The sequence below is a fragment of the Agelaius phoeniceus genome, chromosome 2, assembly GCF_051311805.1.
Source record: "Agelaius phoeniceus isolate bAgePho1 chromosome 2, bAgePho1.hap1, whole genome shotgun sequence".
NCBI lineage: Eukaryota > Metazoa > Chordata > Aves > Passeriformes > Icteridae > Agelaius > Agelaius phoeniceus.
Window position 1 is genome coordinate 40137026 of NC_135266.1, and position 17488 is coordinate 40154513.

Here is a 17488-nt window from a genome sequence, read left to right on the forward strand (position 1 = left end):
CGGGTTTCTAGGGCTGAGCTGAAAGCTTCTGGACATGATGCAGAAGGATAGCTTAAAATCACACTCCAAACCAATTTATGCTTTTAATTAAAGTCAGATTATCACCGTTTCAGCACACACTGATGCAATTTGCAAAAGAGAGATCTTCCCAAAGTATCCTCTAAGGCAGCACTCAATTCCAGCTGAAGGCACATCTCCAGCAAACTTGCAGCCTAATTTGTTATGATTTTTTTTCAGAATATAATAATGAGCACTAGACCATTTCATATCTGTTTTTCTCCTCAGTCTGTAAACTCCCTTCCCAAAAAAGACAGATCGTGTCTTTTTAGGTATATTTCCATACAAAACACTTATTAACAGGCTGTTGCTGTTATCAATTTACATAAACTAAATGTGCAGCCCTCTGGTACGTATCCCAAAAATAACCAACAACTTCACTGAATTTATACCAACCAACAAACATGGGGAGGGGGTTGATGTTTTTTCCCATATTTTAATAGAAAATATGTTGCTATGTTAGTTAACACACCCATGCCATCTGTTGGGTTGAGAATTGATGCGTTTTCTTAGAACCGCTCTGTATTAGATCTGTCTGCCTAGATACCCCAGGAATGGAAATGTTTCCTTTCCATGATATAATAGTTCTAGTCACTATAGTTTCCACAGTAAGAATCAATTTATGTTTTTAACTGTGGAACAAACTGATGGGACCTGGCTGCCAAAGCCAGAGCTTGTGAGGGGGCTGACTGTGCCTACCCTTCCTACAATGGAGGAAAGCTGACTAATGTTAGTGGGGAGTATCAGGTTCCCATAAAGGTTTCCAATAAAACATTTCATGGGTAAATAAAAAAATTATATACTAAAACCTTTGACCAAATGTATTAAAAACATGGAGAAAAGGGAGAGTCCTTTCTGCCTCATTAGGCAGGGAAATGTAGAGGCTATTCTTATTGGAGAACTTGTGCAACAGCTAAAATCCTAAGCTAGATAAACTACTCCAAAATTGTAACAGAGAAAAATGTAGTCCTTGATACCTTTCTGCCTTATAATATAATATCCTTACTGCCAAGAATGGAAAAACTAGAATTTTTAAGGAATGGTGAGAAAAATATTTGCCCTGTTCTTCATATGAGAACTACAACATCAGATAGTACTTTGTCATGAAGTAATAGCTGATAAAGAAATAAACCAAATCATTAAGTAAAATATTTCATGCTCAAGTAGCTTGGGATGGTGATATCCTCCTTGGGTCCCATGTGAGCTGGGTTCTTTATCAAACTGAACAAGAGAGAAAGACAACAGAGAGCTTCATGGTAAATAGTGATGCTATTAAAATGCTTTATATTTGTGCTGGAAAGCTCACTGAGGAAAAAAAATGGTTGGTTAGGGTGGCTACTTTAGCACCCCTTCTGTCTGACTCTGAGGAGGACACAGGAAGAGGTTCATTATCATGTGCAGCTACGCCAACTGGTGAAGATAAAGGTTTCGGTGACGAAGCATTGCTGACAAATCCATTGCTACCCAAACACACACACACACACACACACACACACACACACACCGAAATTAAAAATGGGAATACGCACATTGCCGACTCCACTGGCACCCATTAAACCTAATAACTAAGCATTCTCATGAGTTTCTAGCTCTGAATTATCAAATCTGCAAAGAAAACAACATCCGTCCACTTTTACACTCCAGTGGAAGAGGTGGTCCCTCGCGGCAGGGCTGCGCAGTCTCGCCATCTGGAGAATAAATCGAGTGTGAAGTACAGTATAGTTTGGGACCAAGCTCCGTGGCGGCAGCCCAGCAGTTAGTTCATTAGTCCCAAACTTGCGGGGATTAGTGCGGTATCAGCTCTACTGTCGGATGGGATCAGGCAGGCAGAGCGCGAGACTCGGGGAAGGGGGTGGCGGCAAAGAGGGAGCCCCTTGGGCTTCTTGATAAAACCACACTGTATTAGTGCACCTGAATGTGTGCTTTTGGTAACAGTATTTGAAAACAGCTTCCCATCATGTGAATCAGTACCTTTTCCATTTCTCCTTTTTTTCTTTGTCTCACCTTTTTTTTCCTGTACGTTATTTGTCAAAACATAGAAATTTCCACTTCAGAACAGAAAAACTAAAGAAGAAAAAATGCCACAGAGCTGGAAGTTCAGCCACCCACTCACCTTGCACACACTATTAATACAGCAAAAGATGGTCAAATTAACAGCAGATGGAAAAATTATATTTTCTTCTTCCTTTTCTAACTGGTACAATTCCCTACAATTCTGCTTTTCATCACTTTTTTCTAGATTTCTAGACCTACCTGATTTTGAGGACAAAATCCCTGTTTTGCTTTATTTTTCTTGCCTAGTCTTCCCCCTCTTTTTCTAAAGACCTCCAGGTCTTAGTTTAAAGATAGTGGTCATACTTAAATATATGCTTGTATATAGATCCCATCCTGTTAACATCTTTTGGTAACAGTTCTTCGTGTGGAAATGTAAATATATGATGCACTAAAATGGCAGGCCAGAATCTGTCATCCTCAATGCCATAATAAGTTGGCATGTTTCAAATAAGAGAGGAAAAATTAATTACTATAATCACAATTCAAGTTCTTTTTTTGTGACATGTCTGACATGGTAAAAACATACAATTATGTGGTAATGTTAATTCCTTGGAGTGGTTTGTTTACAGAACTTGACATTGCTGAATCTTTTGTCACTTGTATTAGTGCATGCCATACAAATGCATGTCACAAATAAGATTTTGCAGAAGAGCACATACACATTATATACCTATAGTAGCTTTTGTGCATAATAGAGTTTCTGCAGGGGGAAAGTCTGACAGCTTCTCCATGCATAACTCTCCATCAATGAATGCCATACAGAATGATAGCATACAAATGCCATTTAGTTTCAAATTCACAAATGGGATTGGCAAGAGAAAAAACAAGTTACATTTGTTTTTAAGGAAACAAAGAGAACCATAAATGGGGAGCAGAGTGCTTCTGAGAGCAGCAGGTACTTGTCTCATGAGACTTGCTTTCTACCTTACATATATCAGGTGCTCATGAGAACAAATCTTTGAAATGGCAACTATGTATTTCTAGTTAGTCTATTTTTTTAGTCTAGTTAGACTGAAAAACTTAAAAACTGTGCTGTAAAATATGCTCAAAGCCTCCAGGAAGTGGTCATTAAATATTTTCTTATTTTTACCTCTGAGCAGATAATCAGCTAACAAGTTTTAAAGATTTAAGAAATTTTAGAACACATTTTCTTTTCATTCAAAATGGAACACACCAAACCCACCATGTAACTAGTCCTGAAGGAAAAAAGGGGCAGGAGTGAGGAGAAGCAGGGAGAATAGAGTCTCCATCATGTATGTTGCAGTCTCTCCTCTGTATTTCAGGTAAACATACGTTTTAGCATACAGCAAGACACTGATTTTGCTGATACTCTTTCCTGAAATCTTCATATTATTTCTTTAATAATTATTTGGTCTTTTTTTTCTTTCTTTTTTTTTTTTTTTTGTTTAATACTAACCTTTCCACTTGTCTGAAAAAGATTCTTCATGACATCAAAATGAGTCATCTAATTCTGTGCACTTCTAGCATCTGCTGCTTTTCTCTCTGCTCTGCTAATTGTCCTTACATGCAGTACATGGTCTAACAACACTAAAATGATGCAAACGTCAGTAGCAGTCAGCATTGTGAACTAAGCAGCAATTTAATTATGCTCTGCTCAGGAAACCAGATTTTTTGCCTATTTCTCTAGAAGTTCCTTTTAAGGTCTGGGAACACATCAGTGCACTTATCAACAATAGCTACCCTGTATTTTTAAAATATAAGATCTCTAAAATCTGTCCAGGAGCAGCTGGGAGTGCTTGCTGCCATGTCAGCCTAGGAAACCTCTCCATCCCTCTACCAGCGTGGACAATGTGGATCCTGAAGATATTAGGTGGGGGTCTACCCAGCACCATCAGAGTTGGGCAATTTCCACATATGGTGGTCAGGTGGCCTGTCCTGAGATGCTTTCAATGTGGAGAACCAGTGAACAAGAGCCTGAGGTTGTCTCAGCCAGCAGCCAGGAGCCACGGCTCAGGAATCCCAATAGAGCTTTAGGGGTGCTCAGCTATGTCAGTACTAAATTTCTGCTGAGTCTGACTGTCCAAGGATGTGGATTTGAATGCAACAGCAAGATATTTCCACAAGTTGTCATCAAGGCATTTTTCTGACTTGCACATATCTCAGAGAAATTTAAAGAGAGGCCAGTAGGCTGCTAGAGTGAACTGGCACATAGAAATATTCACATAATATGAGGGCTGAGTATAAATGTTTCAGTAGCAAAAATGATACAGCACAGTATATGTGTATGTGTGTCTGTGTGTACATAAACAGGCTTATAGAGACAGGCTTATACCTTAAGATTAAGTGTACAGAAATGTTCCAAGAGGTTTTTAATGACAGTAATATATACAGCAGCTTAAATAAATCAAAGTTTTGTTCATGCAGGTAGGCAGCTATTCTTCTGTCTGCCAACTTTTATAAACACTTACAAAAGAGATGTAAACAACCTTTCAATTAACACAAATCAAGCTAGCACTAATTTAAGCTGGCTGCAAGAAGTAGTCTCTTTGCTTTTTCCCCCTGGCTTTCTGAAGATACTTTTTGTTTGTGACAGATTAGCATCACAAATGAAAATTCTTTAGAAGCATTAGTGTTAATTAGTCTTCCTGGACAGTCCAAATGAGCTACTGAATGATGAAATAAGGCCACAAAATATACAATCTAATAAATCAGTTAAAAAAAGGGTTATACTTTTCTTTCATCTGAACTTAACAGTATGTTAATTTTTATTTAAAAAATATTACACTTTTAAGATGTATTTACTTGGCAGTATGTAATAGATAGCTATGGAAAATTTAGACATCTATTTTTTATTTTTACAAGTGCATAATTTTGTTAATGCTGATAATGAAATGCAGCATTAACAAATGTAATCAAAAGTACATCTGCTTTAGCAAACTATCAATCCCTCTTCAGCAGCTGATTTCAGATGATTCTAAGTGAGATATAGATAAAATGTTTTAAAGATTGGCAAATTATTGCCTCAATTACTTAATAAATCGGTAGAAAAAAAATACTTAAAGCCAAGAGAGGTAAACAGAGGTTTTCTGAAAAAATCCTAACTAGCTAGAAATTTATGCCTGCTTTTACTGGAGGAGACAGTGTCTGCCCTAAGCTGCTTAATAGTTCCTAGGAACAAGGAAGACATTAAGAAAAATCAGGTTAGGTGTGCCATGGCATTTTTTATCCTTCCTCTTCTCGGGAACAAACTTTTCCCAGCATACCTACAGTCTCAATAGAACTATTGTTTCAAAGAGATGGCTTGAAATGACACTTGTATTTCTGGTGGTGTGCAAACACTGATTAACAGCTCTTATCTCAGTTTTCATAAAGTGCCTTATCTGCATCAGTAAATTAGCAAATTAATATTCTGTAATGTGATCAAAGCCCTACAGAATGCCCTGAGTCCAAGTGTTCACAGTAAAACTGTAATAGTACAAAAAAAGCTCTCAACTCTTCATTTTCAACTTACATTTTAAAGTTAAGTGGTGTCACCTTGTAGATGCATGTCTTTCCATGCAGTGGGGATTCAAGACCAGAACTGGTCACTCAGGTGTCTTACACTGGGAAAGGCACTCCCAGAAGTTCTCCCACCAGATGGGTTCTTGAGACACTTAGAAGAGGACTTCTGAAACCTTCTCATACCAGAGGCATTTTTTTAAAGCAGAAATTACCTCATGTATACTGCATATGCCCTTGTGAGATCATGCCATTCATATCAATTTCCATGTACAGACCCTCTGAGAAAATCTATTCCTCTGGATGAATTTAGTTCCCAGCTTCACCTGAAGGTTTTGAGTCAGCTGCCCACAAGGCACAACTGCCCATGTACATCCAGACTCTCCTTTGGGGGACTGAATCATCTATTTCCTAAAAACCACAGTTCAGGTGTGGTTTCAGAGAGAGATCTCTTCAGGCATCATGCCCAGAGAGTGGTTTGGGCAGGAGTGCACCAAGTTCAGCAGCTCCCACCCTGCTCCTGTGACGCTGCTCCAGCAAAGCCTGTGTCCCTCCAAATACCCACATGAGCTGTCTTGCCAAGCCCCAGGGTGTGCAACACATCCTCAGTTAAAGTTTAAAAAACCTCATGGTGGTATGCCACCCTGATCATAGGCTGGAAATCAAGAAAAAACACCCAAACTCCAACCATACTACAAACCTAGCTACTCCATCAAAACCCCATGAGGAGACACAGGGCACCCATGTGCTACTCATGCATCACTGCACTTAGTCTGCTCCAGAGATGTGCCCCTATGCCATGTGGGCACACATGGCACTCTGCCACACTAGGTGAGGGCAGCAGGGATCTCTCCTTGGATCTCACACATTTTAGCATTGTAGAAGTAGCCTGGAACTGCAGTAATTACTTCTGTGGGAGAATAATGTTACGGGATGTTCAACACAGGAAGCTTTGATCTAACGAGCTTTGCACTAAATTGACACAACTCTTGCCTTCATGCAAAGCAAACTTGTTTTATAATTTTATTTCTCAGCCAGTGCTCACCTCAACAAAGATCCACCTCACTAAGCTGGATTTTGCCAGAGATTCTTCTTCTTTCTCTAGCAGAAGAAGGGCTTGTTTTTGATAGAAATCCCACTTGCATGGGTGACTGGGGTGAGTCAAGGACCCAACAATCCCACTTCACCCCAAATGCAGGTTTTAGCACATCCTGCAGGCAGCATTTGCTCAGATACTCCATATGATGAGGCAAAGCCCACTACACCTTCTGGCAGAGTCCCTGAAGGATGGGCAGTGGTACAAAAGCAGTCGTCCTCCCTTCTTTCTGCCCCCACACCCCAGAAGTGGGAGAGGGGAAACAGCACCAGAACATCATGTCCCATGTGTCCCCGTATTGGCAGACAGTGATCCCTGATACAAAATAAAATTGTTAAAAATAAACTCCATGACTCACTTATTCATGGCAAGGAGTATGAACCTTTTGGAAGTGAATTCACTTGTGTTCTGTGGTCTAAACAAAACCTGACAATGTGAATTTTTCCCTGCCTAGACCTGTGATTGGTGTCAAAGGAACTGAGATTTTTCTCCAGTTTCAAAGTGGGACCTGAGAAGGTGGTTGTTTTCTAGCTCAGATCTCTGCTAATCCTTCAGGGTTGTAGGTGGTATTTGTACATGACTGATAGACGTATTGTCCTGGTACAGTACAATACACACCTTTATAGACATGATGAGAATTGTTTACTCGTATTCTTCAAAATAGTGATTAAGTTCCTCATTTAGATATTCCTGATGGCAGTGGAATAAGTTATTAAATGCTATTATTATAACATTTCCTTCCCTAAGATTTTCTTCAACTTACTTCCCTGATGAAATAAATTATTTTTAAATGCTAGGTTGGCTGAGAAGGTGCTCCTCAGTGGGGCTTCTGGAATATCTATGAAGTTTAAAGCAAAGTTGGTGCATATTTCCCAATAAAACGATAAAATAAACCAATATATTACTATTTCTGCAAAATCTAAGCAGTTCCTACCCTCTTCTGCTTATTCCCATTCCATACCCTGCTTTTTCCTTATGCAAGCTTTTCCAATCAACTTTTTCTCAAGCTGAGATGCAAACTGGATCACTGAAGCAATCCCATTAGAGAAATGGGTTTTTCAGGCTTTTCTGTGTGGGAGAGTAGGATTTTGTTTTTTACCCCAGCCTGTTTAATCAGTCCTGTTTACAGCCTGGCCAAACAAACAATTGCACCACTACAAGCAAGGGCATGGCAAAGGAAGACAACAAGCAGCTAGGAAGGGCAACATGGAAAAAGGAACTTCTTGAGCTGTTTTTGTTTTTCTTTCCACCCCAGCCCAGCCAGCTGAGCACCCAGTTGCAGCACTGTTGCACCTAATTTGTGCCCATGAGGAGAGTAGTAGGTAGGACTCAAGCAAATGCCCTCATCCCTTAACAACCCTCACTACAAGCCCCCATTCTTACATCTATGTCCATTTCACCATAAAATTACCTCAGCATAACCAACAGGGGCATCTGGAAGCAGAGCACCTTGTTAAATTATTGATTACTTGACTAACACAACTTTTGCCTTCATTTATGTGGTTCCCTTCATAATATTTTTCCAGACCTGAATATGCAGGACTCCTTCTACCTGTGCTTTTGTTAGCTACTCTTGCATCTGTCCAAATCTGACATGAATTTCATTCACTTCAAGCAGACTGTCAGGGTTTGAGTTCAAATTCATTACACATGGCTTATCAGGTATTTTCTCTCACTTTCTGGACAATGACTCTGTCAAATGTAGTGTAAGTAAAAGACTAATAAGAAAGTGGGTTCAGCTTTGAACCATTTCTATAAACATACAATAAATGCTGGGGTCAGCCTGGACTTTGTACTGATTTAACTACTTCAGATTTATTTGACACCAATAACATTAAGTTGATGCAATGCTCTGGCAAGAAACTATTTGCTAAAATGCTACTAGCAATATAATTTATTCTCCTGTGTGAATAAAATTCATGGACAATCAGGATTTTACAGCAATATAACTGCATTAATACAGTACTGCTGCTTTGTTTATCTTATATTAATTTTAAACCAACAGTGATAAAATAGAATTCAGTGTTTACAAGTTTGACACCCATTAAACTGCCTTTTTTCTCACTTTCTTTTCCTCTTGTATTTTTGCCCAACTTGCTTTATTGTTGTGTAACTGTCTGAACAAAGTATGCAGTTAGCAATTTTTTTTTGTCCTTTTGACTTGATATGATATCATTCTTGCTCTGAATGAAGGACTGCCATAAGAAAAATGTGAAAATGTGCTCTACTTACCTAAAAAAAATCTCTTTTTTGGGAAACTGTTCTGCTTTACTTGCTAACCTGTTTATATTTTTTTATTTCCCCAGTGATAATGTGTTTTGTATTGAGAACAGAAGGCAGTTTTCCCCCCAAAGTGCTCAGAGACGTTTTCTCCAGCCAGAATCCCCACTCCCATCACCTGCATCAGGTGCAGGTTAACCCTGGTGGGACTCAGGTGATGCTCCCCTCCCTTTTCTTGGCAGTGGCTTCTCCCTGTGCTGCCAGCCTGCCACCAAGCATGGTGTCTGCTTGGCAGCCACCCCTCAACCTCCGGAAGCTCCCTGGCTCCGTTTCCTTGTTCCAGCTGGCCACTGAGGCACTGTCCCTGGCAGTGTGCTAGCAGTGCTTGTGCTGGTGTGTGCTGATGCTGCTGGATACAGAAGGTTCTTGGTGTCCCTCCCCTGTTAAGGTGTCTTTGCTTTTGCTTAGGGTAGGGCTGGAGCCAGCACAGTACAGAGCGGTCCTACAGTTACCCTATATCCAGAGCACTTCACTCTCTTCTGAGGACAAAACACACAGTGGCATTAATGCTCTTTGACTTTATCTGTTGGCAAGTTCCCTACCCATTCTCTCCTCACTCTTTGATTTGGCAATCATCTATAAACTTCCTAGGAAGTCCCTCTTTAGGGGCAGCAGGTTTCTGCAGCATGGGTGCAGAAACAAATCCTTCTTGAACCTACTAGACCACTTCAGTATCTGAGGGTGCAAGGTACAATAGTACCAGAAAACTATTGCAAAATTTGTATCTTACCAAAGTATCCTTCTTTCCTGGTTCTTCATTTGATCTATCACCTTCCCCCGAGCTTCAGATGAAGTCAAAGAATCACAGGACTGCTGAGGTTGGAAGGGACCTCTGGGGGTCATTTGTCCAATCCCCAGCTTCAGGGACACCCAGAGCTGCACAGCTGGGACTGTGTCCAGATAGTTTTTGAGTATCTCCAAGGATGGAGACTCAGTTGCTGGGAAACCTGTCAGTGCTCAGTCACCTACACAGTGGAAAAGTGCTGATGTTCAGAGAGAACCTCCCATGTTTAAGCTTATGCCTGTTGCCTTCAGCCCTGTCACTGGGCACCCTTGAGGAGCCTGGCTCCTCTTTGCATCCTCCCTGCAGGTATTATATACATTGATGGGATCCCCCTGAGCTGAACAGTCTCAGATCTATAAGCCTCTTCTCAGAGGAGAGATATTCCAGTTCCTTTAACTTTTTTGGAGCCCATTCCTGAGGCTTCTCCAGTATGTCCATGGCTCTTGAGTACTGATACCTCTGGCATTCTCCTCCACATGATTTGCAAAGTTTAGAAGTCCTCTCTGCTCTTTGTCAGACATCTTTGAGCATATTAAAACTGTCTACTTTTTTTTTTTTAATGTTAAGTTCCACTTAAAAAAAAATTACTAGTAATCTGTACTCCATTTTATTTATTAATATTGTTGTTTTTAAAATTCTCATGTCCCTTCATGCTCTCAGCATCACCTTTTCCAATACAATTCTCATTTCCAACTGAGTGATTCAATCTTTGCTTTAAGATAATTTTTCATCTGTTGCTTATTTGGCTTTATTTCTTCTTGACCAGGTTTCACAGCTTCAGATTCTGTGTTGGCAGTTTCTTGGCCAGTTTTCCCTTCCTGTTGACCAGATATAATCTCTGCCAGTATGGATGCTAAGTCCTCTATTGCTGGCCAAGCGAGAATCAATCATGCTGGATCTTACTAATATAAATTTACACTTAATAGAAATGTAACCCTCTTGGGAATTAACATCTGCCCTAACATAAACTTTGTCACATTTTATGAATGCTTATGAATATTAATTAATTATTCTAGCCCACTTACATGCATGTTTGTAAATAGACAGCTATTAGGACAATTAAAATAGCAAGATGGGTAGCAAAATGGCTTCAGTCTAACAGCTATATAAATAAATATATATTTAAGAATACTACTTCTGCCTGTGTTTCTCAGGACAGGCCGTTGTTGCACTCCGTACGCATGTGGACCTACTTTCCAGCTATTCTTGTTTCACATCTATATTGCACAATCACTGCAGAGCCACAGGCAGGATGAACCCCATTGTCCTCCAGAGCATTCAAGCTTAGCACAAATGCACGATCTAGCGACGAGAGCTTTCACGCAGCCGATTCTGCGTGCCCAGAAGTTCAGCTCAGCTTTTTCATCCTGAACAATGGGGAAGCAAGGGGGATAGCCTAATATTTCATCCTCTGTTTTGCCTACGTAGTCTTTGTCCACCAGTGTTCTGTGGCATTAAAGGTGAACCTCTTTCATGTGATAGCTATCAAAAAGCCTTCCTCCTCTAGACAAGGCAATGATGAGTTAGAGTCACTGTTTGCTGTTATCCTGATCTGCTTTTCAAATGAAGATTCGTTTTCTTTGATCTATATAACTTGTTCTGCTCCTTCTGTGTCTTCCCACACCATGGCACACAGTCTCTAGGTTAAATACAGGACAAAATTCTGAAAATTCATTTTTCTGCTGTCCTGTCTCCTAGGCATGCCCTCCTCCCTTCAAGCTTTCCTTGTACTTTTTTTTCACTGCTCGTAGTCAAACAAGTTATTGAAATGTTTTTGTTTGTTTTTTGGTGTTTCCCTCCCTCACCTTCAGTCGATGTTTGTAAAGCATTTAACACTACACCAGGCGGGTTAATTTACTGCACTGGTAAAACAGGCTATTTGGAGTGTCTTGCAACACTGACATGTTTTCAGCTTGAAAATCAGATGTCTCCATCCCAAAGGAAAGAATTCTTGCCAAAGCTTTGTTTATATCGATGCCAGGTGCAATCTGGCCCAACAGTGGTAATGACATATGAACACTAAACAGTTTGTAAAAAACATACTTCAAAATGAAATCTGAATCCTGTCTATAAAGACCCAGGTAAAGGTCTTACTAGGAATTTGCCTGGTGTAGAAAAGTATTTCTTTGTAGAAACATTAATTTGGCTTCTGGGCTCCCTTTAGTGTTATTAGTGGCCTCTGATTTCAGTTTTTTCATTACAGTTTGTTTTTCTTTTGCTCCTGGTAGAGCTTTCAAAGCCAAAGGTTTATTGTGTAAAAACATTTTAACAAAAATTACTGTAATTACTGTATTTAATATTTTATTTTGTACGTGGCTTTTGCATGTATGATTAGGAAAATAAACCTTTTCTTTTTTTGCTTCACAGAGAGCAACCCTGACCTGGTGAAAATTAGAAATACTGCAATGCAAAGCATACTGCAGCACCTCTTGATAGGGAATTGCCAGAATTTAATTGCATCCTCCTCTTCTTAAACAAGTTCAAAATAGGCTTTCATACCTAGAGGCGATTTTTTGGTTATTGGTAAGTTAAACCTGTGTAAGAGTCCTGACCCTTAGATGAAGTAACTCCCTGCCCATAGTGTGAAAGCATCAGAAACCCCAGTAGGCTGCAAATTGTGTATGTTTGTCTGATCTCTGTGATGGCCACATCCTTTGCACATCCTTACTTAAGGTAGGATACAACTGTGGAAAGCAGAGGCGGGTAGACACACTGAAACGTTTTTAAAATGTGCCCAGATTTTGTTTGCAAATCTGTATTAAATTGACACACCCACTAAATCAGCGGCCATTTAAATGAAAATCTGGCCCTAAAAATCAATGACATTTCTGCAGTGATCAGATTCTTCTCTCTTCAGAGGGTCAGCGTTAAACCCAAGCACTCATTGCTGCTGTCAGTATGTGTGCTGCTGTAAGGAAGGTGCCCAGTGTGATCTACATATCCTATAGGCATAGAGAAAATCGCTTCCTCAAAGAGTAAACCAAACAAAAGCCAGAGAACAACAGCAATAAGAGACTATTTGACAAAAAGCTATTCATGTGCAGAACCCATTACCTCACCACATACCTAAGAGTGAGCCAGTGGCTTTGGGTTTTGTCCTAAGAGGAAGCTGAGGGAAATTTTCAGGATGCTTTTCCCATGTGTTTGAAGTAAAATCAGGAGATCAGTATGCCTTTAAAATGAGAGATAAGCCTCTTAATACTTTAACTCAAACTTCACAAATCATGATTTTTGAATCAGTGCCTCAGCAGAAAAGGAAAGACTCAGATTTGCAGATGGCAAGTTGCTTGCTGCAATCTGAAAGGGTCTATACTATAATGGCAAAAAATATGACTATATACACTTTCTTCCTCTGTCCATCTGCCACTGTTATAGTCTAGTGTGGGGGTGATTTTATTTAAATTTGGACTGTTTGCAGGCTGATTTTTCATTTCTGCAATCATTAGGTTTGTAACAAAAAGAGTAAATAGATTTTTTTAAAAAAATCCCAACTGCTGCCTTAGTGCTGTGTGACTTAAATAGTGAAATCATTGCTACAGACTGCCACAGAAGAAATCTGCATACATCTGCTGCTGGTCTGCATGGTATCTCATCCAGTGACTATATATGTACATATTTACATGTAGGGAATCTTTGGGAATCTTCTTGATTCTTGCAAGTACTTCCTGAAATGGAAGACACAGAATCTTCTGGTGGTAATGACCAGGCAGACCAAGAAAAACAGAAGATAAATACATTAATAATAGAAAATGAGTGATGCAAATAGATATTTAATTTATTAATATTTAAAGGTCATAGGAAGAGTCATCTTGTTTTACTCACTTATTATTCTCCTTCATCCAGGGAAATGACACAGTAGATGCCCTGCAAGCCAGTTTCCCCCACACTCATAAGAAAAAAGGTCAGTGGGCAGAGGTACGTATTTATCAAGACACAGGGACATTGAAAAGCTGTCAGGAACCATGACTGCAAGCATCAGATCATTCACCTTTCCCCTTGCTTAAGACTTGCCACGAAGAGGACATACAGATGGATTTTTGTTTTCTTGTTTTTCAGAGGGAGTGGATTTCCCTAGAAAAAGCCTCTGTGCTTTCATCCATCAGACCCTTATCATTGCAGGGACTGCCTGGTGGATCTGCCTCCTGGAGTGGTGGTCCTCATGGACAAAGCCCAGACTGGTCCCCTGTGCTTCCCCCATGCCCTTGGCTCCCAGTGGCACTGGTGCACCAAGGCTGTGTCCCTGGGGCTCTGCACAGGGAGCAGAGGGGACTCTGTCCCAGCACATCCTGATCCCTAGAAGGCAAGCTGGTGACTGCAGGGAACAGAAACAGCTGTCTAAGGCTGCCAGCTCTGCCAGGCTGATGGCAAAGGAAGTGCATCAAATAAGGGAAATTAACTCCTTGATATGTTACGTTTTTAAAATGGCCTGTGATGTTACATGATAAGTTGTTTTAGGGCTTGTAGGTCATTAGCTCAGAGGATCTGAAAAAATAATATCTGAAGACAGACTTCTAAAGGATTCACTTTAAATAGCTTATTCTGTGAGAATGAAAAAACATCAAACTAAAATTATTGCAGAACACCGACTCCCATCTCTTTTGCACTGTGGAAGTGTCAGTGTGCAAGATGGAAACTCGAGCCCACTGGGACAGTAAATATTTTGAATCTGTGTTTTTTTGCAAGATGGAAGAAAAGAAAGCAGCTGCCCACAAGGTTTCATCTGCTCTGAGTCCCATGGCAACTCCACCAACGAAGAGGGGAGATGAGTTTGGCCCATTGCTTGGCAATACTTTGAAAAGTCTACATGGAGGTATAAGTCATCTGCTTGGTCTAAATACTAATGAAATTTAGCCACCTTTTGGATGGCCCATATATTTTTTAACTTTCTTTCTTCTTTTTCCTTCTAAATTTAAAAGGAACTTTGATTTTGTTAGCGTTTGCATTCAATATTTGTCCTCCATTAAGATGGTATTGATATAATTTGGCATGAATGTTGTTCTAAAGTCACTCAAAAGAGTGGTAAAGAGCACTGAAGAACACTGTTTGCCATGGATCTGAAAATGTATAAACATTAATATATTTGTTTCATGTAAGAAAATGAATAGGCAGGATACATTTTGATGCACAGTTCTGAAATTTGGCTCTTTGTCTAAAGGCAATGTAAAAAATAAATGGGTTTTAAGCCAATGTAAACTTTAAACTATCCAGCATCTTTGTCACTTATTCCATGTCAAGTGGGTTAGAATGTAGTGATTGTGATAAGGAGGCTTTTCACATCCATTTCTACCAGTAGTAACCCAAGACGCAGAGGGGGGTGAAGAACAAGGGTCATATTTATAATCTGGAATGCTGCAAAATGTATCTCTTCAAGTTTTCAGCTGAACTGAGATATTTATCTTAACAAGATCTAATTAGACCTAATTTCCATAGCATATCAATTATTTTCCTCATTAGAGTAGCTAATGCCATGTTCAGATATCATGGCAATCAAGCTTGCGATTTCTGGAAAAACTGGTTAGAAGGCTTAGTATTAAGTGTGTTTCCAACTGTGAAATTTATCCTTCTGAGCAATGCCTCCCAGTTTACTCACTTTGTTCCAGGATTCTCTGCAGCATATGGCCACTGGAACCCATTAAATAACACAAAGTAAGACAGGCAGCGATGAGTCAAAAATAGCTGCACTAGTGAATCGCCTTTCAAAATTCTGTCTCTTACAAGAAAAATAATGAAGAATAAGACATGCAATTAGAAGAAATTAAGGTCAATTTTCAAGCCGGGTTGCCTACATGGTGGTTTCAAAATCCACGTTAGGCACCTCAAATAAAAGCAGCCTGATTGAACACCTGCAGCTCTTGGCAATGCACTTGTGTGTATGAGGCAGCCAGGCAATTCTTGCACTTGGAGTCTCTACCTCCTGATTTTATTTTCCCCAGTTCCTAAACATCCTAAAACTCTGGGTTCTAATCACTAGGTTTAACACGTTCCTTTTTCCTCCTAAGGAAGATACCCAGTGCTTCCAGTGCAGGGCCATATGTGTGCCATATACTTGTTGGACACGTCCCACTGGCTCAGCGTGAGAGTGAAGGCACTTTTTTCATTACAGGAGCTTGTCGCATTTTATTTGGCCAAATATGTTGTCACAAGACGCTTGGATTCCTTGCATCCAGCCTGGGTCATCTACAAGTTTGGTGTCTGCTCTAAGTTTTTTTCTAGAGGTTTTGTTAGAGAGGTCAGTATATCTGCAAGGAGATTTATCTTCTAGAGTGGCTGCATGCAGCATTGAGATTATTTGCGCTTTGGAGGCACCCAGATCCCACAGCTGAGGCACCTTCTTCCTAGGGAGTTACAACAGTCAGGCTGAATCTCACCTCAGTGTTTTCTGGGCTGTTGTCTCCAATCCCAGATGTGACATACAGCATTTTGCTAATATGAAAGGCAGAGGTAGAGACCTCTGCTGCTATAAGAATATTACACTAGCAGTGGATCTGAGCTCGATGTATGGTTGTACTGACATGCTGCATGGCTGAGGGCAGCTTTCATTCACAGCTACACCCTAACCAAACACTTATTCATTTCTTCTCATTTAAAACATGCCTCGTGCTTTCAATGAGTACATCTTGAATGAGGCACAGGAAACATGCAAGTTTCTGAATAAAGGGATTTCTTTACTTGATGCATTTTCATAGAATCACAAAATGGTTTTGAAGATTTGCAGTTATTATCATTTGGTTCTGTTTGTATCCAACTCCATTCGCAAATAAAAAGATGCTTCATCTGGCTGTGCAAATAGTATATTCAAAGTATACCAGAAAATAAACAACTCTGCTCTTGTGACCTGTGTTATGAAGAATAAAAAGTTACCTAAAGGTCCAGAGAAGGTACATGCTGTGTTTGTGCCCTTATACCTAAGCATGTCTATGAATTTAATGGGCATATTCAGGTATTGTGCAGATAGGAATTCAGCCACATTTCTCCTAATTGATTTGAAATTATATGGACAGTAACGGTGCCAGAAGACAAATTAGTTTGCTCTTTCATACTGAGCTGAAGTTGTTTGGTTTTCTTAAAAGAAATAAAACTGATAATTGTCACTACAGTAAGTAAATATGTCTGAATACATGCAGAAAGCAGATCTATTGGGTAAGAAGGTTACAGAATCTCATTTTGTGGTCCATCTGCTCTCTCTTTGCTTCCCAAGCCAACAGACACTAATCTGGGATGAAGAAACTGACAGGACATGGGGGAGGAGTAGACGGTCATGATTCCTGCACGTTTCAGCTTTTTGATATATGTGCTCATGCCATTGTGATATAATAGAAGGAAAATAACGCAGTGGAGTCAGGAGGACAATTCCAACAATTATGCATTGCAGCAGCATTTTACTGCTCAAGATTTTCTCACATATTCAGTGCAATTTACATATTTTACCACTGAGATCTGAGCACTCAAAATTAACGTTCAAGGGGGAAAAGATGCATTGCTGGAAAAGATTGTTAAGCAGATCATAAGCTGAAATAAACAGCAAAATAATCAGATTGAGTTAAGAAAAGTGTCCAGAGTACTCCTGCTGGATTTTTTCTCTAATTTGCATCTATGTTGATGGTCTTGGAGAAAATGTGAGCATCATCCTAGTAAAAATTTCTAATGGCCATAGCATGAAATAAAAGTGGTTCAAGAGGATGAAAATGAAATAAAGAAGAGATAGGGATAAAATCAAAATTCAAAGCCACAGACCATGAGTGTGAAAGACAAAGCCA

At 39.8% G+C, this 17488-nt stretch overlaps 1 protein-coding gene and 1 long non-coding RNA gene across 6 annotated transcripts in view; one reads left to right on the forward strand and one right to left on the reverse strand.

The window, feature by feature from the left end:
- Positions 1 to 16523, forward strand: part of LOC143693331 (uncharacterized) — a 73909-nt gene extending 57386 nt beyond the window's left edge. For 2 of the 4 annotated variants that reach the window (XR_013180884.1, XR_013180883.1), the window contains 4 exons: positions 7923 to 7989; positions 12099 to 12254; positions 13575 to 13646; positions 13788 to 16523. This is a non-coding gene — a long non-coding RNA (uncharacterized LOC143693331). The remainder of the gene's footprint in view (positions 1 to 7922; positions 7990 to 12098; positions 12255 to 13574; positions 13647 to 13787) is intronic. The other 2 variants (XR_013180882.1, XR_013180881.1) reach the window with 1 other exon arrangement.
- The window catches only part of CLYBL (citramalyl-CoA lyase), a 166733-nt gene that overhangs the window by 30140 nt on the left and 119105 nt on the right, over positions 1 to 17488 (reverse strand). The gene's annotated exons all lie outside the window — the stretch shown is intronic.